This window comes from Caretta caretta, chromosome 13 (assembly GCF_965140235.1).
Source record: "Caretta caretta isolate rCarCar2 chromosome 13, rCarCar1.hap1, whole genome shotgun sequence".
NCBI lineage: Eukaryota > Metazoa > Chordata > Testudines > Cheloniidae > Caretta > Caretta caretta.
In genome coordinates, this window is record NC_134218.1 from 28,258,169 (window position 1) to 28,275,747 (window position 17,579).

General features: G+C 48.1%; 1 long non-coding RNA gene across 1 annotated transcript; it reads left to right on the top strand.

Moving 5' to 3' along the window:
• The first annotated feature begins 251 nt into the window (after window positions 1–251).
• On the top strand, window positions 252–12,933 carry LOC125622291 (uncharacterized). The gene is made up of 2 exons (XR_007352697.2): window positions 252–747; window positions 10,014–12,933. It is a non-coding gene; the product is annotated as an uncharacterized LOC125622291 (long non-coding RNA).
• Window positions 12,934–17,579: the final 4,646 nt, after the last annotated feature.

Consider the following 17,579-nt stretch of genomic DNA (forward strand, 5'->3'; position numbering starts at 1 on the left):
TTGGCCTCAGTGACTGAGCGGTTGAAATCTTCAGGATTGCAGTGAGGTGTGCATCAGATAGTTGTATTCGGTATTTTGACTTGTTTATATTCATTGTGAAAAAAAGTGACACGGCCTCCATGGCTGACTCTGCCCGGCAGCTAGTGACGGTATCTCTGTCCCTCTCCCCCAGCCAATGGGAGCTCGGGGGGGGAGAGGGGGCAGCGTGTCTGTATACGTCTCTCCTCTGCGGGCCACAGTGGGGAGGTTCTTGGGCCGCAGATGGCCTGCGGGCCGGGACTTTGAGACCTCTGCTTTACTCAGTCTTAATTTGTAATGAAAGAAGTCCCAGGGGGACTCAAGCAATTAGGTGCCAGGGCTCAAGCAATTTTTTTACTTTAATAACTGATGCAGCAAGCCCAGAGGTGCCAGGGCTATGAACTGCCAAGCCCAGAGGTGCCAGGGTTCGGCCCTGGCAAGCCTTGGCACAAATTAAGCACTGCCTTTACTGGGTCTGGATTCTGGTTGAGAGGAAACTTGATCAAAGGATCAAAGAGGGGGTGAGAGAGAAGAATTCTAATGGAAAAAACCAAGGTAAGAAATGCAGCAGAGCGAAGGCAGTGTGCAAACAAAGCAGGGCCTAGGTGTCTATTTTAAAGTCTCTGCACACAACAAAGCAGGCAATCCCAGGCCTGGAGCAGCCACAGGAGTTTCAGATATCAGAGGATGCCGTTCGTGGTCCGGTCCGTGCAGCAGCCCCGGAGACTTGTGAGTAACAGAGAAGGTGGGGGTGGGGGGCAGCAGCTGCAACAGGCACATCAGTTGTTTTTTAATAACCCATCTGCCTAGTTCTAATAAATCAGTGCCCATTTTAAAATCTCCCAACACTATTTTTAGGGCATACATGGAAGCACCTACTAGGCTCCGGAAATGTGCTGAGTGGCCCCCAAATTCTCCAGCCCTCTCCGCATCTTAGAAAGTTTTGTTTGCTTTTCCTCTCGTTGCAAAGTAAATGCCTTTTCCCTATGCTGAGGGGCTGGATTAGTTCATCTGAATTTTTTTTCCGTAGAGAAATCCTAAGGGATAGAACAGTGCCTTACCTTCTATTTCAAGGGAGTAATCCAGTGCCAGTATCTAATTGCAAATGTCTATCACCTCCTCCCAAGCTTAGCACTGCAGCAGGCTGCAAATTTCACTGTGTTCTTCTTTTGTTAATAAAGACTAAAGAGGTGTCTTGTGCTGCTCATTACCGAAACAACAGAGGAAGGGAAAGCAAAGTTACCCCTGCAGTCACTTCCTCAGAGAGCTCCTTGAAAAGTGCTCGACTGGCTGGATGCCATGACCTCAGCCCAGCCCCAAGGCAGCACACCCTTGTCTGTTGTACACAAAGACAGCTGCAGGCCCTTCTTTTTTAACTGATTATATGGAGAGTAGACAGTAGATTATATGGAGAGAGAAGAGGAGGAGGAGGTCTGCCTGTGTGCATCTGTGTGATGATGGAGAGACAGAGACAGTAGCCAGACATAGCTTCCTAGCATCAAAAGGGGTGCAGGGATCTACTCTGCAAAATATTTTCTCCCTGTTGAATTTTAACCCCCACCGGCTCCCCTTGCTGATTCCTGACAGCCTCGCCCGGGGGAATTGGAGCTTTCTGTTGCCTCCTCGGTTGTATAAACCTACTTTAAACAGCAGCATGTCAGATGTGAAATCTCTCACCACATACACATACACACACCCTTCCGTTCAGTGGAATACAGCTGTATTCCTGGCCTCCTGTCCGAAATTGTAACTAAACAGCTGTTACAGAAGTACATAGGACCAGGAACCACAAGCCCTTTGTTTTTGGAATGGTGAGATGACAATTCTTGCTGTCTCTACCCTCGATATCTGTAACTTACAGAGCTCCTCCCCCAGGATTTTCTTCTGTACTGTGTTTCCTGTTTGTTATTCATGAAATTAGTTCAAAACTAGCTCCAGGTGATGGCCTCCCATTGCAGCTTCTCCCCAGGAAAACATAACTGTTGGGGTGATCATCAGGGATCCTAGAAATCTGTTTGTCATGGGAAAACACGGAAAAAACACCAAATTTGCATTTTTACGGAGAATCTTTAGTTTTTACAGGTTGACACAAAATTAAAACATATACAGTAGAACCCCGTGCCACCAGCGCACAAACAGGAATATGGGAAATGATACCTCAGCCCCAGATGGTGGGGCTTGGCTGTCAGCTCTGGGTGGCAGGGCTCCTGCTGTCAGATTTCATTTTAATCACAGAAAAACATGGATTTTTATGTTTTTTTTATTGGAGAATTTTGTTTTCTTTATCATGGAAAACTAGGATCCCTGGTGATCCTGCACTCTGCTTTTCTGGGTGTAACAATGGCCAATGGAATAACTGGATACTGACCAGTCACCTTGGTGACCTCGATCCAAGTCAGCTGACTGAGAGCAGGAAATAAACTTAATTCTCTCCCTTAATGCACTCCTGTGCATCACCCTGATGACAGGAGTGCATTAACTTTTGGCAAAAGTGGAGCCAGTGAAACCACCTGCATCTCTGGCTAGAAGAGAACGTGGCAGAGAACTGGAGGGAACAGGAGGCGGTGTTTCCAAAATGACCCAAAAGCATATGGTATTGGATAAAAATGTTAAGAGAGTGAAATCCTCCACAGTGCAACATGTGGCATTGGCTATCTACACCACATTCCAGAGGGATCATGAAGGGAACAGCTAACAGCTAGGCAAAATCATTCACAAATTTCTGGAACTGTCTGATCCAGGCAGGAACATCTCTTGAGAGAGATTTTTTTTTGGTTTTGTGCAGGAAACCACCTGTCAGATGAGACTATTGATAATTGTGTTAACAGACCTATCTAATAAGGTAAAATCATATGAATTTGAAGCATTAACAGATGGATTAATTACAGACCACATTCTGTGGTTTAGCTGATAACCAGGGCATAGAAATATTATTGTGCAAAATGGATCTGATTTTCAAAAACAGGTGGTGTGGCTATTTGCAAGGCTAATGAAAACTGAGCTTCCAAAAGAACCAAATCGCATCTAACTGAAAATGCACAAAGACAGAATGGAAGGGTAAACAAACTGCTGTTGCAATAAATATGGAGGTAATCAAAGCACAGTGCCAGGGTCTCCTGCATAAGGAATGAAGTATCATAAGGAACAAAATGCAAAAGCAACGTACGTTCATGAACATACAGTTGGAGGACAAAGCTCTGAAAAAGAGTCCTTCGATGGCTCTCTTAATGAATACATTTACAAAGCAAAGTTTGACAAATTTATTTGTGACATTTGAAATAAACAAAAAGTTAATTTCAAAATAGACACTGGAGCTGAATGCACTGGACTCACAGCAAAAGTGTACTGTGGCTACTGGCCACCCAATAAACTATTTTTTTTTCTTATAGCAAGCACAGTCTGGGCCTATATAAAATAATAAAGCTAAAGCTGGCATGTTTGTATAAGGACAGATACCACTCAGAAGAGTTTGAAATACTGGAGCAGCAGGTCCCACATGTGCTTGGGATGAAGCGCAACCTACAAGCACAGATGATCAAACAGGTGCATAACTTGTCCACTATCATCCCTCGTAAATGGTGGCCATTCCTAAAAATCAGAAGAAACTTCGAAGCAATTAGGCAAAACCTGTGACCATTGTGCTGCATGGGCGTTTTAAACAGAGGCGTTAACATTCAGTGGTTTATAAATTAGGTGCCAGATTCTCAGGACCAGGGGCCAAACCACAGTCCGAGGAATAGAGGAGAGACAAACTGCTTTCGCTCATTCCCTGAGCTAGGCTCTGGGGATGAATTGGGGCTTAGAAGTCTGAGTGATGTAGCTTACATGCTAAGGGGTCAGAGGAGGGAGATGTAGCAGGGAAGACAACTTGCAGATGGGTACAAGAAGGTGTACATGTAAATTGAAATAGCAAAATGCACACATTTTAGGTTACACATTCTTACGCCTCTTCTTGAGCCCTAAGCTACACAAACTTAGGCCTGGTCTACACTGCGGGTGGGGTGGGGGGGGGACTGATCGAAATTACGCAAATTCTGCTATGTGAATAACGTAGCTGAAGTTGACGTACTTAGACCTACTCACCGCAGTGTCTTTACTGCCTCCCGTCGACTCCGCCTGCGCCTCTCGTGGCGGTGGAGTACAAGAGTCGATGGGAGCGCCCTCGGGAGCTGATTTATCGCGTCTAGACTAGACACGATAAATCGACCCCCACTGGATTGATCGCTGCCCGCCGATCCGGGGGGTAGTATAGACATATCCTTAGACTCTCACTCTCTTACTACCTATGGGCTGTTCCACATGACAAACTTGTGTTACGTTTGCCCATAACTTTGAGCCTTTGAGTTAGGTAGTACGATGCTACCTTCTGGGTATGGTGTTCTGTCCCATCTAGTGGCACCGAGACCAGTTAGAGAGAGTTAAATGAGTCTGCTCTACAGTGTTAGCTAACAGCCAATTGGCTTTTAGCTCATGTGGTAGAGGCTTATGCACTAAGCTCCCAAGGCCCCAGGTTTGATCCCACCCACCGACAACCGGGGTCTGTCAGTGTTACACTACCATGACTGCAATCACGGTTCGCAAGCATGATACTGAACACAACTTGCCCTTTTCTGTGCTAAACCCCATGTCAGCATTGCATTATCCACCTTGACTGAACACAACTGAATCCAAAACTAAGACAAATGCCAGACGAGCCTGTGGACCACCCCTCTGAATTTGACTCTGTTGGGCAAATTGATCACACTGTCTAAAATAAAAGGAGGACTTGTGGCACCTTAGAGACTAACAAATTTATTTGAGCATAAGCTTTCGATGAAGTGAGCTGTAGCTCACGAAAGCTTATGCTCAAATAAATTTGTTAGTCTCTAAGGTGCCACAAGTCCTCCTTTTCTTTTTGCGGATACAGACTAACACGGCTGCTACTCTGAAAACTGTCTAAAATGAAGATGTTGTTACACATTACTGTTACATCAGAGGTGAGCAGGGGGAAAGGTACAACAGGAACAGGAGTGCTCTGTAGCAGTCTGGACACTAACATGTGACAGTGCGATTTGACTTGAACTGCTGTGTGATTCGCTGTTTACTCTCTCGTAAGACAGGCCCAATGGGAGTGAAGAAAGAGGATTCTCATTTACACCAGGAAACATTCCCAGAATCAATTACATGGCACCAGTATGAATTAGAGCAGATTTTTGGCTCATAATATTTTTTTAAAACTATTTCCAGTCTTAAATTTTCCCTGTTTTCACTCTATAATTATGTGCAGGCCAGTGAGTTTTAACCAGAAAGTGGGGTTGTTGGGTTTTTGTTTTGCTCAAATAAATACTTCTCTGTTCCCTATCAAAATTTACGGGCCTTAGGTTTGCTTTCTAGCTGCTCCTCTACATATATGTTTATTTGGTGTAACTCGATCAAGCTTTGCTCCTTGAAACAACCATTTGTCCCCTTACTGAGCTTATGACAGAGAGAAAAATGTGTTTGATTAGGACACAGACAGAGAAACCCTGATCCAAGCATACAGACTGTCCCTTTAAATAGCTCTGAACTCAATGCAATTCAGATTTGAGGTGAAGCTTTTACTTAATATACAAGCAATCAAGGTGGAAAGCGTATCGCCTCCTGTTGCACTCACAAACAGTATGCCTGGTTATTGGCTTCTGCATCCCACGTCTTGCTAGCATTAATGGGATTGCCTTCTTCCTTTCCTGGAAGCTGCTATGGCAAAGGAAAGCGTTGGCTTGCAGAGCGAATAACTCACATTTATCACTGCCTGCTAGGATGATGCTATTGTCTCTGGTGACAATACAGGTGCACAAACCCAATTAGGATGCTCACAGTCTCACAAAGCCAAACAGAATGTTCTTCCCTGGTCCACTGGGCTTTAAAGAGCAATGCTAATGTTTCTCTTCTCTCCGCCCTGCCTTCAGAATGCTAATGTGCCCTGCTTTCCTTGTATGGAGAGAGCATTGGCACAGTGGGGAGGAATGGGAAAATTTGGAGACAGATCCTGAGTGGGGCTGCATCCCAGACCCGGGATCTCCATTCCAACAGGAGTTTCAGGTGCTCAGCACCATTCAGGGTCTGGCCCTTTTGAAAACAACCACCCAGTTAGCATTAGTGTAGTTCTTACATAGCTCCCTCTCCTGGGCAGACACTGCAGTCCCCTCTCCAGTCCCCCACTGCATTCAACCGTGGCAGACACTTTTAGCTCTCTGCTGGGGACTCACTATACCCTGGTGGGCAGGAGCCCCATGCAGCTTAAATTCAACTCCGAGTGCCATGGCTGTCACTGGCTAATCCCAATTCAACCCCAAGTCATCCACCTCCATTTTCCTTCATCCAGTACCCCCAACCAGTGCCGCAGTAACCCAGGATAAAATCAGCAATCCTCCAAGTCTCTTAGTGGATCTAGCCTAAAAAAGCCCCATGTCTGATACAAGGCTAATCCAAAGGGACTCATGCACTGTAACCGTCAGCATTGCAATGCCTACCTCTTAGGTGCCTTGCCCCCCACTGGAATTCACAGCACCAAATTCGGTGCCCAGGCTCCCCATCGAACGCATGGGAAGAGTGAGGTGCCTACAAATAGGATTCTCAGAAGCCAGTGATAGAGACACCCCAACCCTTTATAGACAAAAGCCCAGTGGCGAGGGCTCTCTTAAAGCCACCTGCAGTTTCACGTTCTGTCTGGGCATTGTAGCCAAGCAGTTCCCAGCGATGCCCACGCAGGAAAGCTGGGCACGGGCAGCTGGCTTGGAAAGATGGTGCCTTTATGCAGGCAAGATACTGTAAATAAAAAAGGGCTTAATTTGTATAAAAGCTACCAATCCAACCCTGGGTGTGTGCATGAGTGTGAGTGTATATGGATGCCAGAGAGAGGAAAGAACAAGGATGAGTTTCAGGCATGAAAGTCATTTATGGTGATTACTACTGTGTAATTAGCACCAGATTCCCATCAGTTGAGTTGGGCCACGCAATGTTAACAGTTTGATGCTGCACCACTTTTCCCAGCTGCCCAGAATTTTAATGCAGAAAATAAAAATCTAAACCTCTGTTTAGCAGCAAGAGAAATGGCATTTTTCAGCAAATCAATTTCATTTCGAAGTGCTGCTCTACATCGGCTCATGCCCAGGGCTGCTCCTCCGTTGTCAATCAAAAATGCAACAAGTGTGTAAAGCCTCTCGTCAGAGATCTGGGTTGTGTGGGAAAAAGAATATCTCAGACTTCTCTGGGACGGCCGTGGGGCCTTGTTCTCCACACACAGGACAGGAGGGACCCGAGGGAAGTGCGTGGGAGTCATTGCTGCAGTGTAGGCAGAAGTAGTTGGCTTGGCTTTGGCTCTCTCTGTATGCTGCCCAACAGTTCTTGCTCACGTGATGGGCCTGATTCTGCTCAGGAGTAATTAGGGTTGCCAAGTTTGAAATACTGAAAAACCAAACACGCCAATAGGAGTGTTGGAACCTCTCCTGCACAGCCCCAGCCCCACTCCACCCCCACGGCCCATAGGATTGCCAACTTTGGTTGGACAAATTCCTGGAGGTTTTATAACATGCTATTATATTTAATTAAAAATTAATCTTTAATTCCTGGAGACTCCAGGACAATCCTGGAGGGTGGCAACCAAACTAGTCCAGGGCCCCTGCACTCTCCCCACCCCACCCAACCCAGGACCCCCACCCCACGATACCTGTGGTGAGGGTCACTGTCCTCCCACTGCACCAGCTCCCCTCCAGCACGTTCAGCTGCCCCACTGGCAGCCAGGCCTGGGCGGGCAGCGGGACAAAGTTGCTCCCAGTCGCTGCTCTGTGCAGCGTAGCCAGCTGCCTGGGAGAGAGCCTGACTGGGGAGGGGCAGCGGCAGCCCACTCCCTGCCCGGGCTCAGCTTCTGGGGGCAAGGGCTGAGCATGCTGGGCGGGAGGGAGGACTCCAGCTCGCTCAGTCGCTGTCCCTGGAAGCCAAGCCTGGGTGAGGGGCAGCCTGTTGCCGCCACCCCATTCCCAGGCAGCTGCTGCACTGCAGCAGGCAGCGTCCTAATGGCCGGAAAAGGCTCTGGTCCTGCCCTTTCCACTCCTCGCCCAGGCCAGCTGGTGGGGGTCACTTGACCCCGCATGTCCCCTCCTCCGCCCCCCGACCAGCACGTCACCTAACTGGACTTTTGGTGTCCAGTCAGTGTTTCTGACTGGACACTGCCAGGAGCAACACTAATGTTGAACTGGCAGGAAAAAGAGGAGAATCTGGTCCTCTCTCTCTCTTTTCCCTTTCTCTCCCCCTCTCTCTTCTCCCAGATCTCCCCCACTCCCTTCAGATCTGACAGAAACTGGCTGACTTTCTTTCCTGGTAAATCTGTTACCAACCTGGAAGGCAGTTAAATGACACAATTAAAATAATGACACTTCACAGGCGCTGCCCATTCTCTGGTTCCTAATCCATTCCCTGCAGGGCCAGGGGTCACGCCTTTCCAATTCCCAGCGGTCTACACCGTGTCCCTGCAGTAATGAGCTCAAATAGCCTACAAAGCAGCCACCATGGGGAAATGATGGAATCCCCTTAGCTGAGGTCAGTTGTGGGAATTATTCAGAGCCCCTGGGAATGCTCAGAAGGGAGCAACGCCCTGAGTCATCTAACAGGTCTTTGCTCTGTCTGAATTCTGGGTCCCCATGACTGGGTTCTGTGCCGTTCCCAGGCCGCAGCTCGACAGCGTGCATTCGTAGCCCTTTGAAACAGAAGGTCACTGATTGGAAAGCTGCTTGCAGCTGTGCACGACTGCCCCACCCTGCACTTCTGTCATACAGCCCAGCACAGCATGGGCAGGTTAGAAGACAGAACCAGCTTGCAAACTGTTTTCATACGCAGGCTACATACAGCACAAACCCTTCCCCGAGCCTTCACAGGGAAGTGTTTATGGCATCTGAAGTGCCATACTGCAGTGGCTGCTAGTTAGCATGAAACCAGCACCTGTTGTACAGTAGCAGCTCATTTTGCACTAACAGCTTATTTACATTATTCCCTCTCCTCTAAGCTTTTGTGCAGAGGGGCTGCAGTTACTTTTAATACTTTGTTGTATGGTGCTGCATCTTCCTACACCCCTTGACTTCCGTTACTGCACTGCCCCCTGCTGATGATTGTGAGGAATAAATTGTTCAAGCTCTGCTCCTGTCTGATGATAGAGCTGGGCAAAAATTTCTGACAGGAAAAAACTTTTTTTTTTTTCTAAAAAAATGAAGATTCAGCAATTCCAAAACATTTTGAAGATCTGTGTGGATTTTTCCAAATTGTTTCAGTTGGGCAAAAACACTAAAATAAACTTACAGCCTTAGAACAACTGCTCTGTTGAAGAAGAACGCCTCTTTCCCTTACTGTAATGGAGGACTCATCTCTCACTTGCATTGGTACAAATCTGGAGTGACTCCACATTCTACTGGTGGAAGTGAGAAGAGACTCAGGCTTTGCATGCAATAGCAATGGGCAGTTCAGAACCTCACTTTGGCGCAACATACAAGAGTTTGGATGTTCATCCGTCCCTCTTTGAACTAAAAATCTCACAAGATCAAGTGTCTGTCTGTGTGAGATCCCTTCATTTCAGACAAGCCAGAAGTAGGGGAACAGCAGCTTTCTCATAATATTTATGCTTTACACCATCAAAGCACTTTACACCCATTTACTAATTAGGCCTCTCAGTACCCTTTGAGGTAGGTAGGGATGGTTTTATTATCCCTGTTTTACACATTAACCACAGGCTGAGGCTGAATCTGGGGGACAGTTCAGACAGGTTCTTTTTTAAATGAGCTAGATTATCCAGCCCCAGTACTTAGCCTGCATAAAACAGTTTCTTAGCCAGAGCCACTAGCTGTCATGCAGACTGGTGTTGGAAGGAGAAACAGAAATGGAGGTAAAGAGGCACAAGGCTTGCAGTCACAATGACAAAGGCTCCAAGTAGAACATAGGGACCAAATTCCACCCAGACTGCTGAACTCAAGAGTCTGTTCTGCCCATAGGCTGGAGAAAGGGGAAAGCCACCCCATGGGGCCGCCAAACACAATGCATCTCTACCGCCCAAGCCCTTCTATCAGCACCACTGCCACAACTTCAAGCGACCAAACGACTTGCAGAATCACTCAACGGTGACAGCTGCACTTTTAATACGGACCGGAGATTCACCAGTTAAAAGTATAAGAAGGAAAGATCAACTACAAACATCTCCGAATAACTCATGGACAAAGAAGATTGTTCAGCATCCCCTGTCCATCTATTGAAACCCTTCAGTTCACTCCAGGGCTGCAAGTAGGACAGGTTCATGTGGCTTTTGACAATGAGAAATTTAAACCAGCAGCTCACCCATGAGCAGATTATTTGGGAAACTGGCCCTTTTCACAATATTGTCCTCTATTGTAACATGACTTTATTTACAGAATTTTCGCATGTTAAGGGACAGGTTCCAAAACATGAGCACACGCAAATCCTGGAGGAGTGGAAGCAACCATTCTTCATTCTATTGCTTTCTACACACAAAAGGTATCTAGCCGCACTTGCCCTGTCCTCCTCCTCCCCCCACCCCACCCCCACTTCAGGTCCTGCCATGCATCAAAGCCTGAAATTCAAAGAGGTATCAGCCTGACCTCTTTGTCGATGGGAGCAATTTTATACCTGCTTTTAACTGCACCTGCAATAAATTTCTGGAACAAATATCCTATTTAGGTACCTGAGTTCCTGACTACACCCATAGACCAGGTACTTAGATGTCTACACTGCAGGTTTTATGCCTGCAAATTAACTGGGGAGTGAAAATTAATTGGGGATATTCAGAATGTTTAGGTATCTTAATTTTGCATTTCCATACTTAAAAGTATTTGGATTTCTTTTAAGTTTAACCTTAGCTCAGAAGTCCCTAGGTTTATAATGCTTGTTTGGGGATAAATTCACCAACCCTATAATGTATTTTACCCCCCATTACTCACTGATATGTTCTCTAAAGCTTAACTCCATCTTAATATAGCTATCTGTCTGGGGATTTCCTTGGCTTTTTAAAATAAAGTACTGAAATTTTCATACACGAATAGTAAACAAGAGAAAGAGCAAAGAGAATGCTGTCATGTGGCATGTCTAGGGATTTAAGATATGTCATATCAACAACCATATATATTTTTAATTATTTAAATTTTAGGACCAGATTCATCCTTATGCGCAGGCTGCTTCACCCCGCATTGGAGCAGCACACAGCAGCCAGAGCAACCTGGTCATTTAAACTGGATTTACAGCTGCTTTACATTGCCAAGGAAACACAATGCAGCTGGAGTGTATTACTTAGTTTCCCCCCTCCTTTCAGCTCTCCACATTCCCCCACCTGTATGCACCCCAGCTGCCTCCTGAACTCCTCCTCCATATGCACACACACCCCACCCTTGTTCCCTCTCTAGTGAGTAGATCTGGTGCAATGGGTAGTTCTGGAACAGAAATTTCTAGGATTAATGGTCACTTTTTGTGATTTTTCATCACTGGACGTTTTTATTTAGCAGAGGCGGGTGCATGAAAACCTCCTTCCAGAGGCACTCACCATTAAATGGGCCTCCTTCAAAATGGCTGCCATCTCCCACTGTTCTCCTCAGGTCTGTGACCAGGGGGAGTAACACCAAGCAACCCTGAGGGTAGGTGATCAGGAAAAGGCCACCACGAAAGGAGCCGGTGAGTAGAAGTAGTTGCCATCTTTGCTGGGGGCAGTCTGTGGCTCTCAATCTCACTGAGAGCAATGGGAGCTAGCGAACATTTTTAGAAGGTCACGTTAAGTGAGGGCAGCCTATGGCCTCACTCTCATTGGAAACATTAGGGGATGGCAGCTATTTGAAAAGACAATTCCGTGTGAGCTTCTCTGAAGGAAAACGTTATCCGTCAGTCTCTTCTGAAGGAGACGCTTTATTTTATGAAGTTTCATAGTAAAAAGTCTAGAAAATTATCTTCAAAAACTTCTTGTTGGCCCAGAGTCCGGCCGTAGTCCCCACCCTGCCAAGTTTGGTGCTGCTGGATCCGGTGGAAAGGGAGGTGGCACAACAGCTGGGCTTTGGCCAGCACTCCAAAGCGAACACCCTGCTCTCGCTGTGAAAATTGCCATGGGCTCATTGCCATTCAGTCAGAGCTACCACGGAAGGAAGAGTGCCAGCTTCTAAATTACTACCACCACCTGCTGCTCCCTCTGGGTTTCCTTTGAAGGTCACCCACCCAAGTAGTGAGCAGGCCTCAGCCTCCTTACCTGGTGAACCCTGAGGAGATCACAGGCTGACATGGTATGGCTGCAGGCTATTATCTTTCTCTCCGTAGTTCCTGTCTGTTCTGTATCTTCCTCTCATTGATGCATCTTCACCTCCCTCTGCCTGAAGTGATCCCTGTGGAGCAGCGCAGCAGCAGACGTGGTCTGTTATTCAGCTCAGGATTAAACTCTCTCTGCTTGGGTTATTTGTGTGATTGTTTCTCCTGTTTTCCCAGGGAGCAGTTCTCCTCCTCCCTTCCTGTCATATACATTCTTTGGCGGATAGTAAAAGAATTTGGGTAGCAGACACCCAATCCAAACTTTTCCTGTGGATAATCAGTGAATCAAATGACCGTAAGAAGAGGGTAATTTTTGTCCTCCTTGGAGAATTCACTGCAACAGATATTTTATTACCTGCACAGATCGAGTCATTACCCATGTGAGCTGTCAAGTCATTGAGACAATAACAGAGCCATTGACTTGTAATCGTCCTAAATCAGTTACCTATAATAAGACCTCGCTGAAGTTGTGCTGAATCCCAGCCTAAATGAATGTTTGGCTATTGTGAGTCAAATATCTTGTGTTGCCTAATCAATGTATTTGCTTGCAAGGTCTAAAAGACAAGGATATATCAAAGCAGAGGACGCACTTACAAATAAATATCCCTTTGATTATCATTCTTGGCACTTCTATATTTGCTTTTTTCGGTTTGTAAAAATATAATACGACTCTTTTCCTCTGAGGGGCTCAGAATGTGTTACAAACATTACTGAACTAGGTCTAGCTAACCTCCCAGCTGGCATCTCTCTCCCACTCTCTGTCTCCTCACTATGTAGCTGATGGAGGCAATGAGCTTTCTATAGGTGGTGAAACTGAGGCACAAAGAGGTTAAGTGTGGGATCCAACAGCCAGTCAGAAGCGGAGCCAGGAATAGAACCAGGGTTCGTGTTTTTGTTCTGTGCTTGTCCATGCCTGAGGCTCCTCGGCAGTACCATAATACAAACAATAAATAATGACGATAGAACCCAGCAGCTGTGATTCCCAGTCCCTGGTCCAACCACTAGATTACACTGGCTCTCTAATAACTACTTCAAGCACATTGATGTTTTACTAGGGGAGCAGAAATTTCATTCCTTTTCTTCTGCTTGTCCTGGAGAGGCCAGAAAGTCACAGGGACATAGGAATCGTCAGACTGGGTCAGCTCTATGATGCACCTAGTTCAGTGGCCTGTCTCTGAGCATGGCCTTCACACCTGATGCTTCCTTCGGCATCCTTTGAAATCCAGTTGCCTTAAACCCTGAACCAGGAGGTTGATGTTCAAACCCAACATGAAGCTCTGGAGGCCCGAGGAGTACAGTGTTAGCAGCATTACAGCCGCTGCCCGTGCTCTCCTCTGTGCCATGCTTGTGATCCACTGCCCCCACTGGCTCTTAGCTCCCTTCTGCTGCGGAGACCTTTGTCCTGACCCAGACCATTGGTCAGGACCAGCTGCATCTGAGGCAACACCTGTAGCCGGTACCTTCCCCCAGATCTCCCAAGGCCTCCCTGAAAGGAGCACCTGGATGAAGAGCAGCAGGGTAAATAGGTCCTCAGCCTGGGGGCTTGGACTCCCCTCTGTGCTCCTGGATGGCCAAGGAGCCACGGTGGCAGAAACACCCGTTCTGCTGAGACAGGCCAGAAGGTTGTGTCTCCTCCAACCGGACACAAACCAGTCATCGGGTTTCGTGTATTCCTGGCCCCCAAGCCTGTAATGCTATCAATAGATATACCCCTTTCCAATAGTACAACCCAGCGCTCCCCTCCCTCCCCCTGCTTCTCCACCACCCAGCAGGCACCCATGCCTCGGCTGACAAGCTGTATGTGCCCCAGGGCTCCCACAGCATGTAGGGGGGGAAAGGGCATTGAGGGAACTGGTGAGGCCTCAGGTTGTCCAGCCATGGACCCAGGCCCCAGAACACTCCCATCTCAGCATCTTTGGGGGAGGCAAGAAAAGAGAGGGCAATTGTTAGCACAGCCGAGACAGCCCAAGGAGACGTGACTAGCTAGCCAGCCAAGTCAGAGATGCTCAGCAGAATAAGAGCAGCGAGGAGAATACAAGCTCCTCCTCCATCACCGCTACCGAGGAGCGACAGCGCTCATCACAGCAGACCACAGACCCCCGGAACTGATTGGGCAGCTATTGACCTTCCCCATGACATCTGCAATGCGAGTGTGAGGGCATAGCCCCTGCCCTCAGGATGGGCAGCTCCTCATGCCGGACACGTGGCATGTGGTATCCAGTGGAACAACCCAATACCATGAACTGGTACCAGTAGACATTATATGCTGTCGACATTATGCACCTGCTCCTGGGAGCTGTGCCAGGCATGGGGGCAGCAATCCACTGACCCTGCAGTGGAAGCAGGGAGCGCTGAGGGTGTATGCAGGGCGCTGTTGGACTTTGCATTGGCTCAGTCACACTGGTGTGTTTCACTAATGCAGAGAAGACCTAAAGGGCTGGATCCAATTCCCACTAGCATCATTGGAAAGACTCCCACTGGATCAGGGTCACACTGCAAGTCTGAGGCTACCCATGAACCCAGCCTTGCACCCAGGCCATCTCTCTCCTGCAGGCTGCTATGCACCGGAATAAACCAGACTGTAGAATCCATGGGCCGCAAATAAAAGTGGTGGAACTAATTGGTAATGGGTAATAAATGTTTCTCAGCTGGGAGGCTCTGCTCTCCTCCCTCCTATTGTTGCTTTTTAGTTCCTGATTTCAGATTTTCAGAGAGAGAGAGAGAGAGGGAGGGGAAAAAATGGTTTTAATTAACAGTGTCGGCTGCTGAATGTCTCTCCTGTAATGAGCTATGTTTAAAACATTAGCCTCTAATTTATGAAAATGTAATGCAGTTTAGAGGAGACGTCGAAAATATTTTACAATTGCAAATATTGCTTGGAGAGGCCAGGAGCTTTCAGCAGGGGATGGGCTCCTGTCAGGCAGAGAGGCAGCTACCAGGCAGGGTGCAACAATGCCACTGCAGCGCACGCTGCAAATGCTGCCAGGCCCTCCCGGCACATTAGCAAATGTCGCGCTGGTGAAATGTACCAGCCTGAGACCACTGCAGCCTGACCCTCACCCATGGCTCTTGCCCTATGCCTCTGGCTTGCTCAGACCTCCCCTACAAGCCTAGGAGTGAGAGACTGCCTTTTCTATCCCTGGTCTCGGTGCTGAGATGCCCAATGAGGAGCCCACTTGTGGTGATGGCTTGTGTTATGTGCAAATTTATCCACTCGGGACTGGAGTGAAAACCCCCAGACTCACTTCTCAGGGGACTGCCAACAACATTCCCTTCTTAGCCTATGATTAATCCCAGGGATCAGAGGGGCAGGGGCAAGTGGCTGGGCAATCTCTATGTTTAGACAAAAATGCTTTCAGATAAGCAGAGGCTGGGCCTGGGAAACAGAAGAGCCCTTGTATGAACAAGACAAAGTCTGGAAAGCCCATAAATGGGCCCGTCTGTCCCATGCCTAGCTAGGAACCGAGCAGGAAAGAGAACATCCCCTTTAAGGCTTGCATCCAGGGCAGCAAGCCTGTGAATAGCCACATTAACGCCAATGGAACGTCTCCTGTGCTTCAAGTTAAATACATGCCCAAGTGCTTTGCTGCTGCAGGCTGGCACAGGCAGTTCAGATCCTCCCCGCGCCAGGAGCTCCATGTCCCTCAGAAATCTGTGGCAGAGCAGAGACTTGAAATCAGACCTCCTTCCTCCTAGGCCAGTCCCCTAACCTCTAGCCCAGACTTCCTTTCTGCTGCTGTGAGTTTCCTTTCTGCTGCTGTGTGGGTGCAGTGCCACAGACTGGCCTCCTCCAAAGCCCACGACTTCTCACATGATAGGTTTAGTGAGTGCTGCCCCCACAGCTGATGCCTCAGTCAAATTCTGCTCTTGTCAATGGGAGTTTGACGTTGTTAAGATCAGCAGAATCTAGGTGACGTTGGTTGATATGTACCCAAAGGCGCCCCATACTGGCGATGCGGTGTCTGCTGACTGGAGCGCTGCACGCCGGACGCTCTCACAAGCCGCAGCACGACACTGCACGGCTGGGAGCAGTCGCTTGGTACACACGTCTGCAGCGCTGAATGTAGGCAGACACAGCACGTGTCTGGGAGGAGAGTGACACCTGCGGATGGGTCACAGCCACAGCCTACAGGCTTGGTTGGCCTCCGTTCTCATCTGCTGTGTTCTGCAGGGGACACTGGGCTGTCTGGCTGATAACGCTGGATTACTAGCACCCGTGCTACGGCGTTGCCTAGAAGCCTGGATTGAGGATCAGGGTGCTGTTGTGCTGGGTGCAGTGCAAACACGTAACAAAAGGGCAGACTCTGCTCCAGAGCCTTACCAGCCAAAAGGAGTTTTTACTTTTTTGGTAGAGTTGGGCCCCCGCTGCAAAGTTTGGCTCCAAATCCAAATAAGCCCATAATTCAAGGATGTTCACACTTGGGATTGGGTCCAGGCCCATCGCTACTTACTCCCTCTGATCAGTAGATGCCCTTTTCTGGGTCCAATGACTATAATGTCTCTGGTTTACAAGGAATCTATTTATACCAGGTCTCCCACTGGTATCTGAGGGTCAGTGAGTCCCACTTTAAGTCCTGTTGGGATAAAACAGAAAGAATGAGTGCACTTAGGTCTCATCCTGGGCCTCTGCACAGGGGAGGGAGTCTGAGGCAGGAGAACTAAATTCTGCTCTCATTTACACTGTGCAAATCCAGAGCAAACCCGCTGAAGTGAATGCAGCTGCAGTACTTGGGGTTTACATTGGAGTGCCTGAGAGCAGGCTTTGGCTCTGGCTGTTCCTAGGTCACTGCAGGGTGGGCACCTCCCCAGAGCACAGAGAATGCGCTTGGTCTCCCCTAATGGGCTGCTTTCGCTTTCGTCAGGGATCTCCAGTTGCAACAGCAGCACTCTTTGGCCAGGTGGATTCCAGGACCTCATGGCACTGGGTTGCCGGCTTTGGTTGGATATACTCGTGGTGGTTTCAGCACATGACATAATCCTTAACTGAGGATTCATCTTTAAATTCCTGGAGACTTCATTGCAACCCTGGAGGGCTGGCGACCCTGGCAGCAGATCGGCTTCCCTTGTCAGAGAGAACCTGATGTCATGGCAGTGGGTCAGGGTGATCTGCTCATTTAGAGTCTGCACATGGGCCTTGTTACTCTGATGCAAAGACAGACTGGTCCAGTCTCGCACAGACAACGCTGCAGACCCCAGCTTCATCGCTGTCCTTTCAGTTCTCCAACCGTTCTCCCAGCTGGCACAGCACCTTCCCCTCCTGCCTG